The sequence below is a fragment of the Brachyhypopomus gauderio genome, unplaced genomic scaffold, assembly GCF_052324685.1.
Source record: "Brachyhypopomus gauderio isolate BG-103 unplaced genomic scaffold, BGAUD_0.2 sc66, whole genome shotgun sequence".
Taxonomy (NCBI): domain Eukaryota; kingdom Metazoa; phylum Chordata; class Actinopteri; order Gymnotiformes; family Hypopomidae; genus Brachyhypopomus; species Brachyhypopomus gauderio.
The window spans coordinates 1,186,596-1,203,213 of NW_027506887.1; positions in this window are offsets into that span (position 1 = coordinate 1,186,596).

Sequence of the window (16,618 nt, forward strand, 5' to 3'; positions counted from 1 at the left end):
TTCAAAAGTGAAACACAAATAGCTCATAAACTGCAACTGAGAAGGAAAGTAATAATGCCGTGAAGATTAGAATTCATTCATTAACACACACTGCCCAACGTGTCTTTAATGAGCGGCAGATCCGGCTGAGATTTGATCTCAAATTACTGATGCTGGACTTTTTTGTGGACGAGCAGGCAAGCGGGGGGTGTGGGGATGTGGGGGAGTTATGGAGGGCAGGATAGTGGGATATTATAGGGTCATGTGTGCTTTTCATGTTTTCACTTTTAATGAGTTTGCTTTTCCTCCCAGTGATGTGAACACACACACACACACTGGTTATCTGAGTACAGTGGTAAGGTCTCAGACAATATTCACAGGTCAGCAACGCATCCACAAGGTCATATGAAATGCAGACCTTAAATAAATTTCACTCACTTCCTCTCTCTCTCTTTATCTCTCTCTCTCTGAAATTGAAACCTGACTCCAATTAGGACTTGGTCCATCACACTAGTAAATGCCGGAGGCTTCTCCTTTAATAAGCCAGTTTGTTTATCTCAGCTGTCGCTGTCCTGATCGGATCAATAGGGATTAGTATTTCACCCTGAACCACATGTCTCTCCTGGTATTGTACAAGGGCAAAACCTTGCAAAGATATTTTAAGATATTTTTTCATTTGTTCCTACCCTCTTTATAATTGTGTAATACGCAGTATGACTGGATCTAGGGCATTTCTATGAGTTAGAAACCAAGTCTTCTGAATACAACCAGCACCTTGCGGCTGCAACTGCATCCAGAAATCACAGACAAGTCCCTGTGTGACCTGAGATCAGGGTTCCAAACTTCTTGGGAGTGCACAGTGTGATTATATCATATGGATTATTAGACACCTATTGTTCACTGTATGAACACTGTAAAATGGCTTATTCTATTTATCTTATCACAGGTAAGCCGACTTTAATGAAACCAGTAATCAGTGTGTGTGTGTGTGTGTGTGCGCACGCAGACACAGGCATACCTGAGTGTTTTCACGGCATCCCTACTGGAGCCATAGCCGTTGATATGTTCTGTCTGAATATATTTCCCTACCCACAATCCTCTCTGATCAGCCTGTAATGATGCCGGTGAGCCTCGTTCCCTGGCAGCTGCAGGACCCCCACATACACTTCCCCTCCCCTCTACCCCTTCCCTCTCCATCTCTCCATCATTTTCTGCATCCCCAACCTGCTTCCAAAATGACTCAATTCGTTTTTCTTTCCCTCCCTGTATTCATCCCTCGCTCCTTCACTCGTCTCCCCTCCTCCTACAGTATCTTTTGTCCTTGCTCCTTTCATCTGTCTCTCCATCCATTCTCTCTCCCTTCATGTGTCTCTTCATCCATTCTCTCTCTCTCTCTCTCTCTCTCCCTCCATCTCCTCATTCTGGTGTCCTCCTGCACCACAGATATCATCAAATATTTATGAAAGCCAACCTCGGAGCACAGTAATTAGCAGCACGACGTAATGTTGCACTAATTCCACTTGCCTCCCTGAGTGCTATCCAATACCAGCCAAAGCAAACGCTGCCAGTTCACTGTCCGGAGCAGCTCTTTCTCCAAATCTGTAACTGGGCTTCAACCTGCTCCCAGCCTTGATGATGCCTGGTACTTCGAAAATGTCTCAGTCTCTTTTTGTGTGTGTTTACTGACACTGTTTGATGCGTCATTTATTATTATTTTTTTATTAAAGCTTTCTGAACATAACAGACTCACACAGCGTTCTCTGAAACTCAGCACCGCCATCACTCCCCGCCCCGTCCAAAAACCTACCTTTTGTCTCAAACGGAAAGACAACAGCGTCTTATTACTTGCCAATTACTTAAACAAATACGCTTCATTAAGTGGCTAATTTAGCCTCTAATTTGGCCGCTAATGTTGAGTTAGATGGATGTTTGAGAGACTGAATGGACGTCTCCGGCTAGCTCAGTGTAATCGCCGCGCAGGCCACGCGCAGGGGCAAGTCACGCGCTACATGCTACCCTTCAGCCCGTGTACCCGCAGCGCGCGCAAATGGCTGCTCTCATTAACGGCTTACTGAACCTGCACGCTCTGGGCCGCTGCGGTGTGCGTATGTTCTCATAGCCCTCCATTAAAAAAGAAAGAAAAGAATAATGTGTATTATTTGTTTTCGTGTGAAACCTGTCTACGGCAGGGGCGTTAGTGTGCATCTGTTGAATGAACGGCAACGTCTGGAGGGATTTTATCACTCTATTATGTCTTTCAGCGCGAGCCCCAACCGTTCACTAATCGTGTTTTTCTACAGGCTGTGGAGTGGAAGCGTGTAAGCTGGAGGGCTCGAGGATGAGGGAGCGAGGGAGGGGAGGTTTCATGTGGCCAGAAAACAAGACGGAAGATATTGCGCTAATTAAGATGCATGAATTATTTAAATTATTCCAAAGTAATTAACATTCTGTCAACAACCGCAGAGATGGCGACCTGTCAGAGGATTTAACACTAAGGAGAGAGAGAGAGAGTCTGTGTTTAGGCAAAGGATGTTTCGGATTTAAAAGACGATCGATCAGAACTTCTGGTAAAAGTTACTCGACAGCAGAGGCCTAATGATTTCACGTGGCCTTTTTGTAGCAGGGAGAAGCAGTGGTAGTAGTGAGAAAAAAACACAAATACATGAAGTTTTTGCAGAATGCATTAAACGACGTTATAATGTTCGAGCAGCTTATGCCATTCCGTCAGTGTTTCAAATAGGGTCTCTGTGCTTTAGTTGTTTAGTCAGCGTTTGTACAATGTTTAAAAACTCACTAAGTGTAGATAAAGTATGAAGTGAAGTAACAAGGTGCTCTGTAAAGGTGACAACCACGGCACGTTGATGTCTGTCCCATGGAGATGGATTTGGAGATGAAGATGAAGTTGAAGTTGGAGTCAGATGCAGCATGTCTTTCCAGTCTGGATTTCTGATTTATCTATGTATTTACATCCATTCATGTCTGTTACACACACACACACACACACACACACACACTGAAGAATATGAGCTGTGTGTGTCAGAGTACGGTCTGTAGGACAGAGGCTTTCATCCCTAGCTTTGCGAGAGATTTACCCTTCATTCTGGAATAAAAGAGAGAGAGAGAAACAGAGAGAGAGACAGACACAAAGGAAGACAGACAGGCAGAGAGAGTAATGCCTGGGGTACAGGCTGCTGTTGTTTGTGCAGCACACTGCACCTCCTGGGATCTTCATAAACACAGTTATTGATCTCCTGTCATATACAACGTTTCCTTTCCAGTGAACATATTTGTATGTGTGCACATGCAGACTGTGCGTGCATATGTATATATGTGTGTGTGTGTGTTCTTTAATCAGTGTACACTAAGGGCAGTACTATAAACAACACCTGCAGCTTTGAATGAACTGTTACAGCCTATAAGGCTCTACCTGGACTTATATAAACACCAAATGCAGTAACTTGGGAGATTCTGCAATATAACACTAACGTGTGTGTGTGTGTGTGTGTGTGTGTGTGTGTGTGTGTGTGTGTGCGTTTGAGCTTTCAACAATCTACACCAGTACCACTGATGGCTGTAGGTGAGAGACAGGTGTCAGTCTTAATTTGTTTCCTGTGTAAATAGAGAGGAAGAGTGACAGAATTGAGAGAGAATGAGAGAGACAGACAGGTCGATAGTGAGAGAAGGAAAGACAAAAGAAAGAGAAGAGAGACTAACAGAGTAAAGGAGAGAGACAATAGTGAAAAGAGAGACTAATAGAGAAAGAATGAGCATGAGACAGACTTTGGTGTCCTGATGCAAATGCTGTTGCATGTTCTCACTCTCCATAAGCACTGGTCAGACTAACACTCTTCTATGTCCGACGGAAATACACGTGTGTGTGTGAGATGAAAGAAATGAAAGAGTGCTTGCTTATTAACCAGTGTATTTAAGCTGAAAGTTATATTCGTGAAAGTTATACTGCGCTTATAAGTTAAATTCGTGATTGATTTTCATTAATATTGCTAAGACAAATTAAAATTACACAATTTTCTTTTGGTAAATGTTATTCCAATCTTTTAATTTTGGGTTTTATCATGACTATGAATGGTATATGAGGCCATGAGATTAGGACGGTTTGAGGCAGTGTGGGAGGACAGAAGAACGGAGAGAGGAGGAGATCTCATATCTGGTAGAGAGCACAGAGAACGCCCCCTGCAGGGCAGAGTGGACATCCTACAGCCTTCTGGGGCACATCTCACTCCTGACAACACAGATCACAACAGCTTCACTCACCACACTACTTCCCCCCCCCCTCCTGCCCTTTTCCTCCTTTCTTCTCCTCCTTTCCCCTCCTCTCTTCTCCAATCCTCCCCTCCTCTCCAGTCCCCCCCCCCTCTTCTCCTCTCCTCAGCAAAAGTCATGTTCCTGAGACTCAGAAGGCAGACTACTTAGTGAAGTTAATATTGAACATCAACACACCTGTACATTTGAAATAAAATGCAATTGTGTCCTTAATCCTATTGGCAGGTTTTGAGCACACTGAATTTCCAGTGGCTGTCGATCAGGCGTTTAGGAAATATTCTAAGCACTAATAAATCCAGATTACCAGCATCCCAACAGACTCAGATCTTCATTCTAAGTGGTGCTGTCCAGCTCTGAGTGTAGACACCTGCTTGTCACTGAATCACACGTTGCCACATGGAAGTCCATGAACTTGGAGTACTTTGAACAGGTCAGTGATGTCATGTCCCACAGGCTCATTACGGTCAGTAGGCAGTAGAAGAGGCGAAACATGCTGTCAGTAGGCACCTGCGTCAGTAATCTCTCTCCAGTCACAGCCACAAGCACCACCCAACTCAACCAGCATCACTTACACCCACACTCGTTTCACATCGTGTCAAAGCACCATGTCTGATCGGGGTCTGGTTGTCACAGCCTCCTCTCTCTCCCCCACCCTCCTCTTTCTCTCTCCCCTCCTCCTCTTTTCTCTTTCTCACCTCTCTCTCTCCCCTCCTCCTCCTCTTCTCTTCTCTTTCTCCCCTCCCTCTCTCCTCCCTCCTTCTCTCACTCTCTCTCTCTAGCTTGCTTACACACCCCCACAGGCCAGGTAGCAGGTGACTGATGAGCAGGTTGTCCTCTGTATTCCTCCCTTTCTCCTTCATTCCCGCACTTTGACAGGCCCATCACCTCCCCGACGTTCCGGATCATTCCGGTGGCTTCCATTAGGTGCGGAGAAAGACATCCACACTGTCACCATGGAGCAGCAGAGTCCAGTGACACACCCGATGAATCTGGACCGCGAAAACATTTCTGTTCATTATGTATGTTGAGAAAACATTCATCAGAAACCTCTGTGACAGCACACGACACAGCACAGACACCTTTATGTAATCTTAACATGTGATTATGAACCACAAAACACAGCTCCCCAGTACTGCACTTAAGGACTGGAATAGTGTGCTGCTGGAGGTGACAGTAAGGCTAGAATTAGAAGCGTTAAATGTATCTGTGACCCCCCCACCACACACACACACACACACACACACGCACACACACACACACACACACACACACACACACACACCATAATTACCTTCCATCTCGCCCCAGAGGCTGATATGAAGGAGTAATAGACTCCCATTTTGCGAGTGCATTGTCAGTGAATGATGTCATTACAGGGTTTGCTGATAGGTTCATCTCCACCCCTGCAGCTTCCTAAATGGTGGATCAAATGTTGTGTTATTGGAACTTCTTCAGTGGATCTTCCTGTGGGCCTTCACAGGACATTTGGGTCTCTCCAATTATCTCATCGTCCTCCCCAGTGTCAGCCCTCCATGTCTGATCCAACCCCCCCTCTGGTTCCCCAATGATGCAGTAAGCATATGCCAGTCAAGTCAAGCATGCATATGCATCCTATCAGAGCCAGGAGCTAATTATCCACCCCCACCTGAGGAGTGGGGGAGGAGATGGAGTTGGGTGGAGCATCAGGGGGGAGGGGCTTCAAATACAAAATGGGAAATTTATTTTCTACAAAATTCACCTTCCCCCACCCCACTCCTCTCTCCCCCCCCCCACCCCCCCCCCCCCCCCCCCTCTACGACTCCATCTGCCTGATGGACTTGGAGCAGTCCTGGCCAATTACTCCCCAGCCTCAAAGCTCTACCTGCTCCTGGATCATTTTAAGGCTCTGATTGGCCGGGGCTGTCCACCACTGATGGATGGAGTCTCGGACACCTGTCTGCGCCGCGAGGGGGGAGCAGGTGATGGGGCCACAAATAGCATTGTTGTGTTTCTCCATTACAGCTTTTCTTGGTTGCCGGCTTGTTGTCTTGGAAATAAGCGACTGTTGGCTCTGATAGCAGCTGTTAGACTTTGTTAGCAACCCCATTGTTTAAAGGTAGTCAGCCAGGTTGGCTAATTGAACTGGGAGAAAGTGAAAGCGTTTACACACATACGCCTGCACGCACGCACACTGTCATACACACACCTGTAAACACAATTAATCACTGGGCAGGAGCCTGTCACACCAAGCTCTGGAAGGTGTCCGAGGTGTGAGCTTTGTGACTCCCACTGCTTGGCAAAGAGGGAGCAGTGTCTCATGACGTCCAACTTGCTGGTGTGCATCTCGTGTGACGACGTGTACATGTCCGAGTGGCCCCGTGTCCGAGTGGCCCCGTGTCCGAGTGGCCCCGTGTCCGAGTGGCCCCGTGTCCGAGTGGCAGTGACCATCTCCTGCTCTCTTCCCTGGGACACTCATCACTTCATTTTCTCACCACCTCTCGAATGTGCATAAACTTGCCATCTGTGCAGATGTGTGTGCGTGTGTAAACATACCTACACTCTCCCTCTCCTCTTGTCCACTCCTGCCATATGGCTGTGCTTCAGCTGCAGGTGGAGGCCCCCACCCGCTCCGTGTGCACTCCTCCATCTCAGGTACTGCTTTCAGTGCACATGCCCCCAGGGCTCCAGGCCCGTTCTGCTCTGGCCCGTTTTGATTTCCAATATGCCCCACCGTCTGGCCTTACAGCAGCGGTGTGAGTGTTTCCTGGGGCGGGGGGGCGGCAGGTGTGGTGGGCACAGCTGGCCCCGTGGGCCTGAGAAACAGCGTAGGGATTCGTGGATAATCTAGTAGAATATGAGATCAGCTGGGCAGGAAAGAGCAGCATGTCACAGTTAACACTGTCTGGTTCGGCTGTGTTCTCTCATCTACCTTTCTTTAATACACACACACACACACACACACACACACACACACACACACACACATTATTTATATATTATATATACTACCTCACTGTGTCATTCTTTTAGTCTCAAACACTATCTCTCCTTCTTTCTCTCTCCCTCTCTCTCAGCTTTGATAAGCCTCTCTCAGCCCGTCCTGGACTCTCAGAGGCTGTGACAGGTCTGATGGTTGCAGTCAGGGCCTCTCTTGTGCTGCTGGATGAATGTCAGTGTGTGAGCAAACCATCTCTGCAGCAAAAGACCGGCTGGACCCGCACCTGCTCTAACAGTCTGTTTGTGTGTGTGTGTGTGTGTGTGTGTGTGTGTGTGTGTGTGTGTGTGTGTGTGTGTGTGTGTGTGTGTGTGTGTGTGTGTGTGTTTCTGGTGGGCTTAGCACAGAGGTCAGCTGTAGTAACTCTGAGGTGGGTATCGGAGCATGAGGTGACATGAGGACAGCAAGGTGGATCACCTCTCTTACACACACATGAACACACACACACTCACTCTCTCTCTCTCTCTCTCTCTCTCTCGCTCATTCTCTCTTTCTCTCTCTCTCTCTCTCTCTCTCTCTTTGTGGTGGTAGTATGTCTCGCTCCATGAATTATGCAGTGTGAGCAAATGTACATGCTCTGAGGGAGTGAAGGGGAAGACATCCTGCCCCGCAGCTCAGACCACACACAAGCAGGAGGGCACACACCCTGGCCTCTCTCTCTCTCTCTCACACACACACACACACACACACACACACACACACACACCTGGGCTTGGAATCTGTCATCACAGCAGGGGTCTTGGGGAGAGCATGTGTGTGTGTGTTCATCCTTGGGGGAGCGCAGAAGCCAAAAGAGGGAATATTTATGCCCATTAAGACCACATGCCATGAAGGACATATCATGGGTTCTATCTGGGAACACCCCTCTCTCTCCCTCTCTCTCTCTCTCCCCATCTCTCCCACCCCCCCTCTCTAATGCACTTGACTCTTTTGAACATTTTCCACATGTCCTCATAATCATTTAGCCCACCGCCCCTAAAGGCTCATTCATCCTCATATCTCCATCTTAAAGCCAACCCTCGTGTCCTGTAGGAATACTGCACCGCATGCACAGGGATATCAGCACACCTGTAATTGCTTTCCAATTATAAGACAACTGGATTACCAGTATGCTGTGTGTGCATGTGCATGTGTGAGAGAGAGAGAGAGATACAGTAGAGAGGCTTCCCACTGATCTACACCGGAGTGCTTGCCATACCTCTGGGAGTAGCCATGTCAATAGAACAAGAACTTAGGAGGAAGACGAAGGGGATGGAGGGGAGGAAAAGCATTGAGAGGAGGAAGAGGAGAGAGAGAGGAGGAAGAGGAAGATGTAGTAGTAGTGTGCTCCCTGCAGCCTTCTCTCCCGCACCAGCTCAGGGGTCACCCCCCCCTCCACCGCACCAGCTCAGGGGTCACCCCCCCCCCCCTCTCCACCGCACCAGCTCAGGGGTCACCCCCCCCCCTCCACCGCACCAGCTCAGGGGTCACCCCCCCCCTCTCCACCGCACCAGCTCAAGGGTCCCCCCCCCCCCTCCACCGCACCAGCTCAGGGGTCACACCCCCCCCTCCACCGCACCAGCTCAAGGGTCACCCCCCCCCCCCCCCCCCCCTTTACTCTGTATCTCTCTGCCCTTGTACTCCATCATCTTTCTATAAGACTGTTTCTTTTTCTCCCACTTGTTTTCTTTCATTCTATACCCTCTGTCCATCTTGTCTTAACCTCCCCATCTTTTTTCCATAGCCACATCTTACAGCTTGGTTCCTATCCTCTGTCTGGGATGGAAGGACAGGCTCTCATCATCATCATCATCATCCTCAACATCATCACCATCACCCTCAGTGGCTGCTTTGGTCTCTATTACTGTATGCACCACGCATCAACATGCACACGCACGCACACACACACGTGCATGTTCACACACTTTGGCGGGTCAGTGCGTAGAGGTGTGCACTCCTGGGAGTGGGTGGAGAATAGAGCCGATTAATGACACACCTAGGGTGTGTGAGGGATGTGAGTGTATGTGGCAGGAGTGTGTGAGTGTGTGTGAGAGGTGTGAGGGGTGTGTGAGGGATTTGTGACTTGACAACCCCATGAATGTAAATGGGTGTGAGGGGTGTGCACATGTGCACAATTAGCACATACTGCCTGTGGGCTGGCATGTGCCTCTCCTAATTTGATTCATTACTGCTCGGTGTCACTCCGCAGGACCACTCACTATCCCACGTGATTGTGCACTAATAGTGAACTGAGAGCTGTATGGTAGTGGATGTTTGTCTGGTACGAGTGCAACAGGCACAGCAATGTGGTCGCTATTCACTTCATCCACCATCTACAATAACATGCCTGGTGTGTTTGTGTGTGTGTAGTGGGGAGGGTGTGTGTGTGTGTTTGTGTGTGTGTGTGTGTGTGTGTGGGGGGGGGGGGTGTTTCTGAGTGTGGGAGGGAGGGTGTGTGTGTAGTATCACTTAAGCACAATCCAAGTAAGATTTTTAAAAAACAGCATTTCACACCGGCACCGACTCTCCCTCACATGCTTGCTGTACCTCGTCCAGATTTATCCAGAACGTTCTCATAAATAGGCCAGTGTCTCCGCCCCTATGATCAGGACAGGCCACAGCTCCGCTCCAGGTTCCCACGGTGGCCTACTTGAACTAATGGTCTAAAGCTCTGGAGTCTGCTTCACTATGGCAACAGCATGCACATTGGAACTTCCACTTCTCTATCCCAGGGTCATATTTAAATCACAATTACATTTATTTTTTATTTTTATGTGATATATAGTAAATGTATTAATTTTTAAATGCATGTGTTTTCTCAATGCTACCATCACAGCCTTTCTGGGTGTCTCAGATAGTTGATGAGTAAATCTGGTCTCTGGAGGTTAGTGCATTTTATATGGAGTAAAATGACAGTAATTACAACTCAATTGTGTGCGTGTACTGACTGCATACAATGGTGCAATAAGAACCACAGGATCAAAACTGTGAGCACCAAGCCAGCAGACCAATCCTGGCCTACGGCTGCACGCTCTAGCACGAACATGCAAATCAGGGATGATGGTGACCAATTACAGTATACACATTGTGTTTCTTAATTAGCATGCACATGATTAATAATCCATCTAATCAGATTTCAGTTCTGCTCCACATTAGATGCAAAAACAGTCCAAACTCCATTTAGCCAAACTGCAATGTTTTACACAAAACATGGTTATATGATTACCTTTTACAAAAGAAATGTATTTAAAAAAAATACAACCCATTAAGGCTAACTGAGTAATTCATACTTTTTTTTTTACTTTTAAATGTTGACAACCAATTACTATAATGGCAGTCCGTGTTAGGTAAGGTCGCTTGTGTTTAACATGCAGTTTTATGCAAACACAATGGAAAAGGGGAGGCTTTGACAGCATGGGTGTAGGGTATTACACACACACACACAAACTGAGGATTCACGCCAAGCCATGACTGAATGGAAGGGATTACACTCTCTGCCTGTCACCCTGTGGTAGCACGAGTGGAAATCCTTAGAGCAACTTTGGAGCAAATTTATTAATATGATTTACATAAAGCGAATGGTCCCGCAGCCAAGCGGGACACTCTAAAATAAGACACCGTGACAGAGCCCATGTGTTACAGGCGGCAAGACCTCGACCGGGCCCCTCTCTGGGGAGCACTGGCCTGAAAATGACACAAAGTGAGAAAAGAGCCTACATACAGTGCAGAGAGAGAGAGAGAGAGAGAGAGAGAGAGAGAGAGAGAGAGAGAGAGAGAGAGAGAGAGAGAGAGAGAGAGAGAGAGAGAGAGAGAGAGAGAGAGAGATTGATTCACCCTCAAAGCTTTTCTGCATCTAAGGAATCTCGGGACCACTTCACTTTCTGACCCGGAGTAGAAACAGGTACTGTTAATTTATGCTAATATATAGTAGTATATGAATACAGCACATGCCGTAGTGTTTTGCTAAAAGAGGCAACTCAAGAAGAGTAAGACTACGATGTTTTATTTATTTAAGCAGTAAGGCTGGTGGAGTAATGTGTGATGTCAGCAGTAAGGCTGGTGGAGTAATGTGTGATGTCAGCAGTAAGGCTGGTGGAGTAATGTGTGATGTCAGCAGTAAGGCTGGTGGAGTAATGTGTGATGTCAGCAGTAAGGCTGGTGGAGTAATGTGTGATTTCGATGGTGGCTCCACAGAAGTGGGTTAAACGCAGGAGAACACCTGCTGGGAAGAACCTGTACGGGCCTGCAAACGTGCAGTCTGTATCAAAGTGTGACGGGCTTCAACAACACTAAAGGACGATTACGCACCCAGTCCAATTCTGACATCACTCCAACACATCAATATGTATCATGACTGTACTACGCCCGTCATGTCTGACAAGAGAACACCACATCAGACACGTCAGACCGAGCTGGTGTGTGGAGTGAAACAAAATCAAGCAGCCACAATCCTCCAGTGAAGCTGGGTAGGGAAGCAGAGAGAAACAGCACTTTGGCACACTGCGGCTCGGCAAACACACACACACACACACACACACATACACACACACACACACACACACACACACACACAACTGGACCATGTGCTAAAACAATTGAAACACTGGGGAGATAGGAGACATGCATTGCGCAGGCCCCGCACTTTTACCAAGTACTGCCAAGAAATCTCATCAGACCCTTTTCCATATGACTGGAGGCAAGGTTTAAAAGGTTAGAAAAACGACAACCCATTCATTTCTTCACACTCGCACAGAAAAGTGCGAACACAGAAAAGGAACGGAACACAGCGAGAGAAAGACATAGTCCCAATGCAGCCGTGTAATTAATGAACAGCGCATGCTACCCCGGTCTCCTGGTTATGACGGGAAATCCGTAAAAAAAACGCAACGCCGTATTAATTACCGCGACAGGATGTGTGCTATATTTAATATGCACACCGCACCGCTCGCGCTACGCGGCTTTGTTTTCAGGCCCGGCCATCGTGTCAGCAGTAATCAAACCCTAACGTCGACAACAACACGCTCGCCAATCAACTACGGGTGGAAAAAGAACCACGTCCTCCTGATGAATTTTAATGCACATTCTTTCTCTCAGAGTCAAAAGCTGTTTGTGCGTCTGTCCAAGTCTGAAAGTACCGGTCGAAATTCATATCTAAACATTTATATTATTCATGGAATTTTAAAACGTGAAACAGGGTTTCTCTTTTGAAGACGCCGAGGTTATCCTATATTTGTTAGTTTTTGTTTGTTTGTTTTGTTTGCTTTTATATAGCAGAGCAATGTTAAGTAATTAAATAATTTATTTAACAAGTAAAACGCATTAAAAATGTTCTGTATAGATAACTTTGCACTTTTCTGAGGCCAACAGCAGGGTCGTGGACACTTTAACCCCTTAGCAACGGACATTTAAACCCAAACAGTAGACTAATATAATGGGAATTCATGGAACTTTGTTCTGCACAAACATCCTCCACATACAGGTGACTATAGACTGCTAATTCCTGTGTTACTCGTGAAAAGCCCATTCTAAGGAAAAGTATGACAGAGATATCGGCAAGCAAACGACACAATTAAGAATTTTATATCGAAATTTCAGTAAAAAAAAAACTTAACAGTAGGTCATATCCAGTGAATCGCTAATTCTGTATAATCTGAGAGCACGTTTTATGATCACTTCCCTCACAGCCTATTAAAGCAAACACGTGTAAAGTTTGCACGTACAAATAGGCCTGTGTAGCGAGTTATAAGCACGGAAAACCACAGCAAACAGAAACGTCATACAATTAACACAATTCCCGCGAGAACCACCATGTCATTCAAAGTCACTTAAGTCTTCCACTGTTTCTCTAGCTTTCAAATTGCGAGTGCCTCTGACCTGCCGTTGCTGAAAATATCCACATCGACTGATAGAAAGGCGCCTCTTGCTCATCATTCCTACGCTGCAAGGCACCTGTGGCCAGGGTCACGCGTCTGCTTTTGCATATAAAACAAAAACGATTTGCCTCGCTTTTTAGTGGAGCAATACTGACCTCTAGTGGTCAAATAAAAAGATCCTTAAAATTTCCTGTTGAATAGTGACACCCTGGAAACTATGAAGACCAGATGGTCTGCACAGAAGTAAATTCCAAACGATATTTTTTGATGTGTTTCAAACCACATTCAACATTTTAACCAGCTCTGATATTGATCTCTCTTTTTTTAAATATATTTTTTAATGTTTTATTGGGACATAAAAGGCCAATTTGTTAGGTCTGTGCTTGGTTTACTCAATGTATGCATGAGAATACTTACCAGACTGGAAGGGGGCAACCCCACATTTTGGCAGTGATTAGGTTACTAAAGAACTCCTCTTAAAAGCATGACCGTTTCATCCAGATGACTATGAATTTTAAAAGGGCACCACGCTCCCTCATCCAAAAAGCGTCCGTTTTGTGCTTCCCTAAAACCCCGACAGAATATGTGTAATTACCGCAATTCTAATAATAACAGCAATACAATAATTTTATACTTGTACAACGCTGGTCGTTCACCATCGCTCTTTCTGTAATACCTCCCTATAACATATTGAGGTAATAAAAAGTTGTTCCTGGGGGAGGGCCACCACCACGCACTAATTACACACTTCCACTGCGACCTTATTGCAGTCGGCAGTTGCCATAGCGCGATAATACATCTTCTGGGCGCCGTGTCAAACCAGATTTCCCTTCTCCAATTTGCTGGGAGGATGGGGGGGGGGGGGGGAGTTGCAAGGTCATTACCGCGTGAGGCCCAATTACACCAAATAATCTCCGCTGTAAAAATTAGCTCTATTGAGCGTTAGTCCAATGACACTAGATACCTACAGCAGGAAAATGTGTGTGTGCGTTGGCGTGCGAAGGGGGTGTAGTGTCACAGGTGTGTGGTCAGACTAGAGCTGGAGACAGTGGTAAACTGTCCGGGGAGCTACTGCCACTAGCAGATGTAAATGTACCCGTAGAGGAGTCGGTAATAGGAGACGTGGCGTCAGGTCGGTGACAACGGGGGTAAAAAACATACAGGAAACATATACAGAAATGTCAAGAAAGTAATGCATAACTAATGCGAACTATTAAAAAGTATTATCTCACAGTGTGCCAAGGGCGCGTGCTGTGTGCTGTATGCCCAGAGGTCTAATTTTGGAGTCCGTTTATTACATTTACACGAGCGAATGGAGCGCAGTCCAGTCTAGAAAACAAGGGAAGTGCGCGGGATGAAAAGTAACTACGATTAAATACGTCAGAAATAGTGTAAATTGTTCGCAGTCGTGAGAACAACCGTGTAACTCAGAAAAGGAAATTTCAAGGAAGCCAGTGGACCTACGATGTTTTATTTAGAGCTGCCTAATTTTACACCATTGTGTTGGCCAACCATGAAATAAGTATGTGTGTGTGAACAAACAAATGAAGTTAAGTTTCCTGTAACACCGACGGTGTGAAGATAAGCAGTCAGCAGGTCTTGGAGAAGAGCTTCGAAAGGGTGAGAAGAGGTTTGCCGCATACCGGCCCGCGTGGGACACGCTCGGAGCACGTGCAGCCAGCATCTGTCACCAAGGCAGCGACGGTTCACCTCGCGCACATATGCGGCCCATTAGGATCAGCTGCTCCGCAAAAAAACGTGTCAGCTACCTACCGACCCCGTTCAGCATCTGTTTACCGTCCATTAATAACAGGGGGTAGGAGAGCGAGATTATTAAAACACAACGCTAAAGGGATTTAAGGTCATTTGTAATGTGGATAGTTCCAGAAGGAGGAACAGATAGAAAAGGCTAAATAAAAAAGACTCAATATGACAAACAGGGGAGATGTTTGAGGTACTGGATGAGGACAGCTTGGGGGACCTTGAGGGTGATAGCAACGCAGGAGAAGGAGCACCAAGACTCCTGTGCCTCCTTCCTCAGGCAGGCGGAGCGAGGGGAGGAAGGGGAACCGAGAGAGTGAGCGAGACAGAGAGAGAGCAAAGGAGACGAGGGGAGAAATGTGTGGGAAACAGAGGGGAGGGAAAGAGTAAGGGAGGATGATGGAGAGACGGAGCGGCAGAGAGAGGAGAGTGAGTGTGTGTCCCGTTGTGGCGGTGCTGTGCTCCATATTCGGCTGCTGGGCCGTGCGGGATGGCAGGACTGATGAGCCTAGCACAAGCGTGTCACTAGGCCACGCCCTTCCATAGCGCCCCCTTCAAGAGCACATAATAAATACACTCAATCATCATTGGCCTCGAGCGAGCGCCAGCAGCGCAAACACACACACACACACACATACAAATGTGTGCGCACACACACAGAGAGAGGGAATTAATTATAGATGTACATTAAATTACTTTCATTACCTCCCTAGCTACCCAGATGGGCCACACACAAAGATGTGACTGATGAAACTGTATTCCAGTGCTTTCCTATGTGAGTTTGCACATAAACATGTACCCCACACACTCTCAGGTGTGCATGCGCACACAGACGTGCAGGCCGGGCCCAGCTTTGCTCCTCTCTCACATTTAAAGAGCTGAGGGGGGAACTGGATCTTTTCTAGTTTTCCCATGTTTCGGAGAGGCCTGTGTTTGAGGAGGAACACGGCACACCCGGAGAGCTGGATCTGCTCATTCAGACGGGGAGAAGAACACTGTGCAGCTGCGTCTCGGTCCTCTGTCCTCTGGAAGGTGCGTTTGGAGACTGTGTCTCGGTCCTCTGTCCTCTGGAAGCTGGGTTTGGAGACTGTCTTGGTCCTCCGTCCTCTGGAAGCTGGGTTTGGAGACTGTGTCTTGGTTCTATGCGCTCTGCAAGCTGGATTTGAACTTTAAATGGGGTTTAATAATGCCATGGCTGTGTTCGATTTCAGCCGAACGAGGTTAGTGTGCTTCATAACCACTAACCACACACACACACACACACACACACACACACACACACACACACACACACACACACACACACACACACACACACACACACACAAGCTCCCAAAGGACATCAGAGCAGGACCAGGATGGAGGACGGTAGGAGAGGTCAAAGGGAAAAATGTTTAAAAAAGGACAAAAAGAAAATGTACAGTTGACTTTTTGAAGTCTTTGCCTATGTTGTCCTCCCCGCCAGTGCGGCCACATCCCAGGACCCCCCCACGTGGGGTCAGAGTAATCCATCCGACTGCAGACGTAGCACACACAGCAGAGAGGTGAAGGCAAGGAGAGGGGGTGGTGGTGGTGGTGGAGAGAGAGAGAAGAAAGAAAATAAAAAATGGGAGAAAGAGAAAGAAAGAATGAGTGAGAGAGAGAGAGAGAGACGCAAGAAATACAAAGAGGAAGTCAAAGCCGTACTGTAGACAAGGCTCGGAGATGCTCTTCCACAACACTGGGCTTTGTTTCATTATCTGCTCACGCCTTTAGCTCTGACATTTCCATA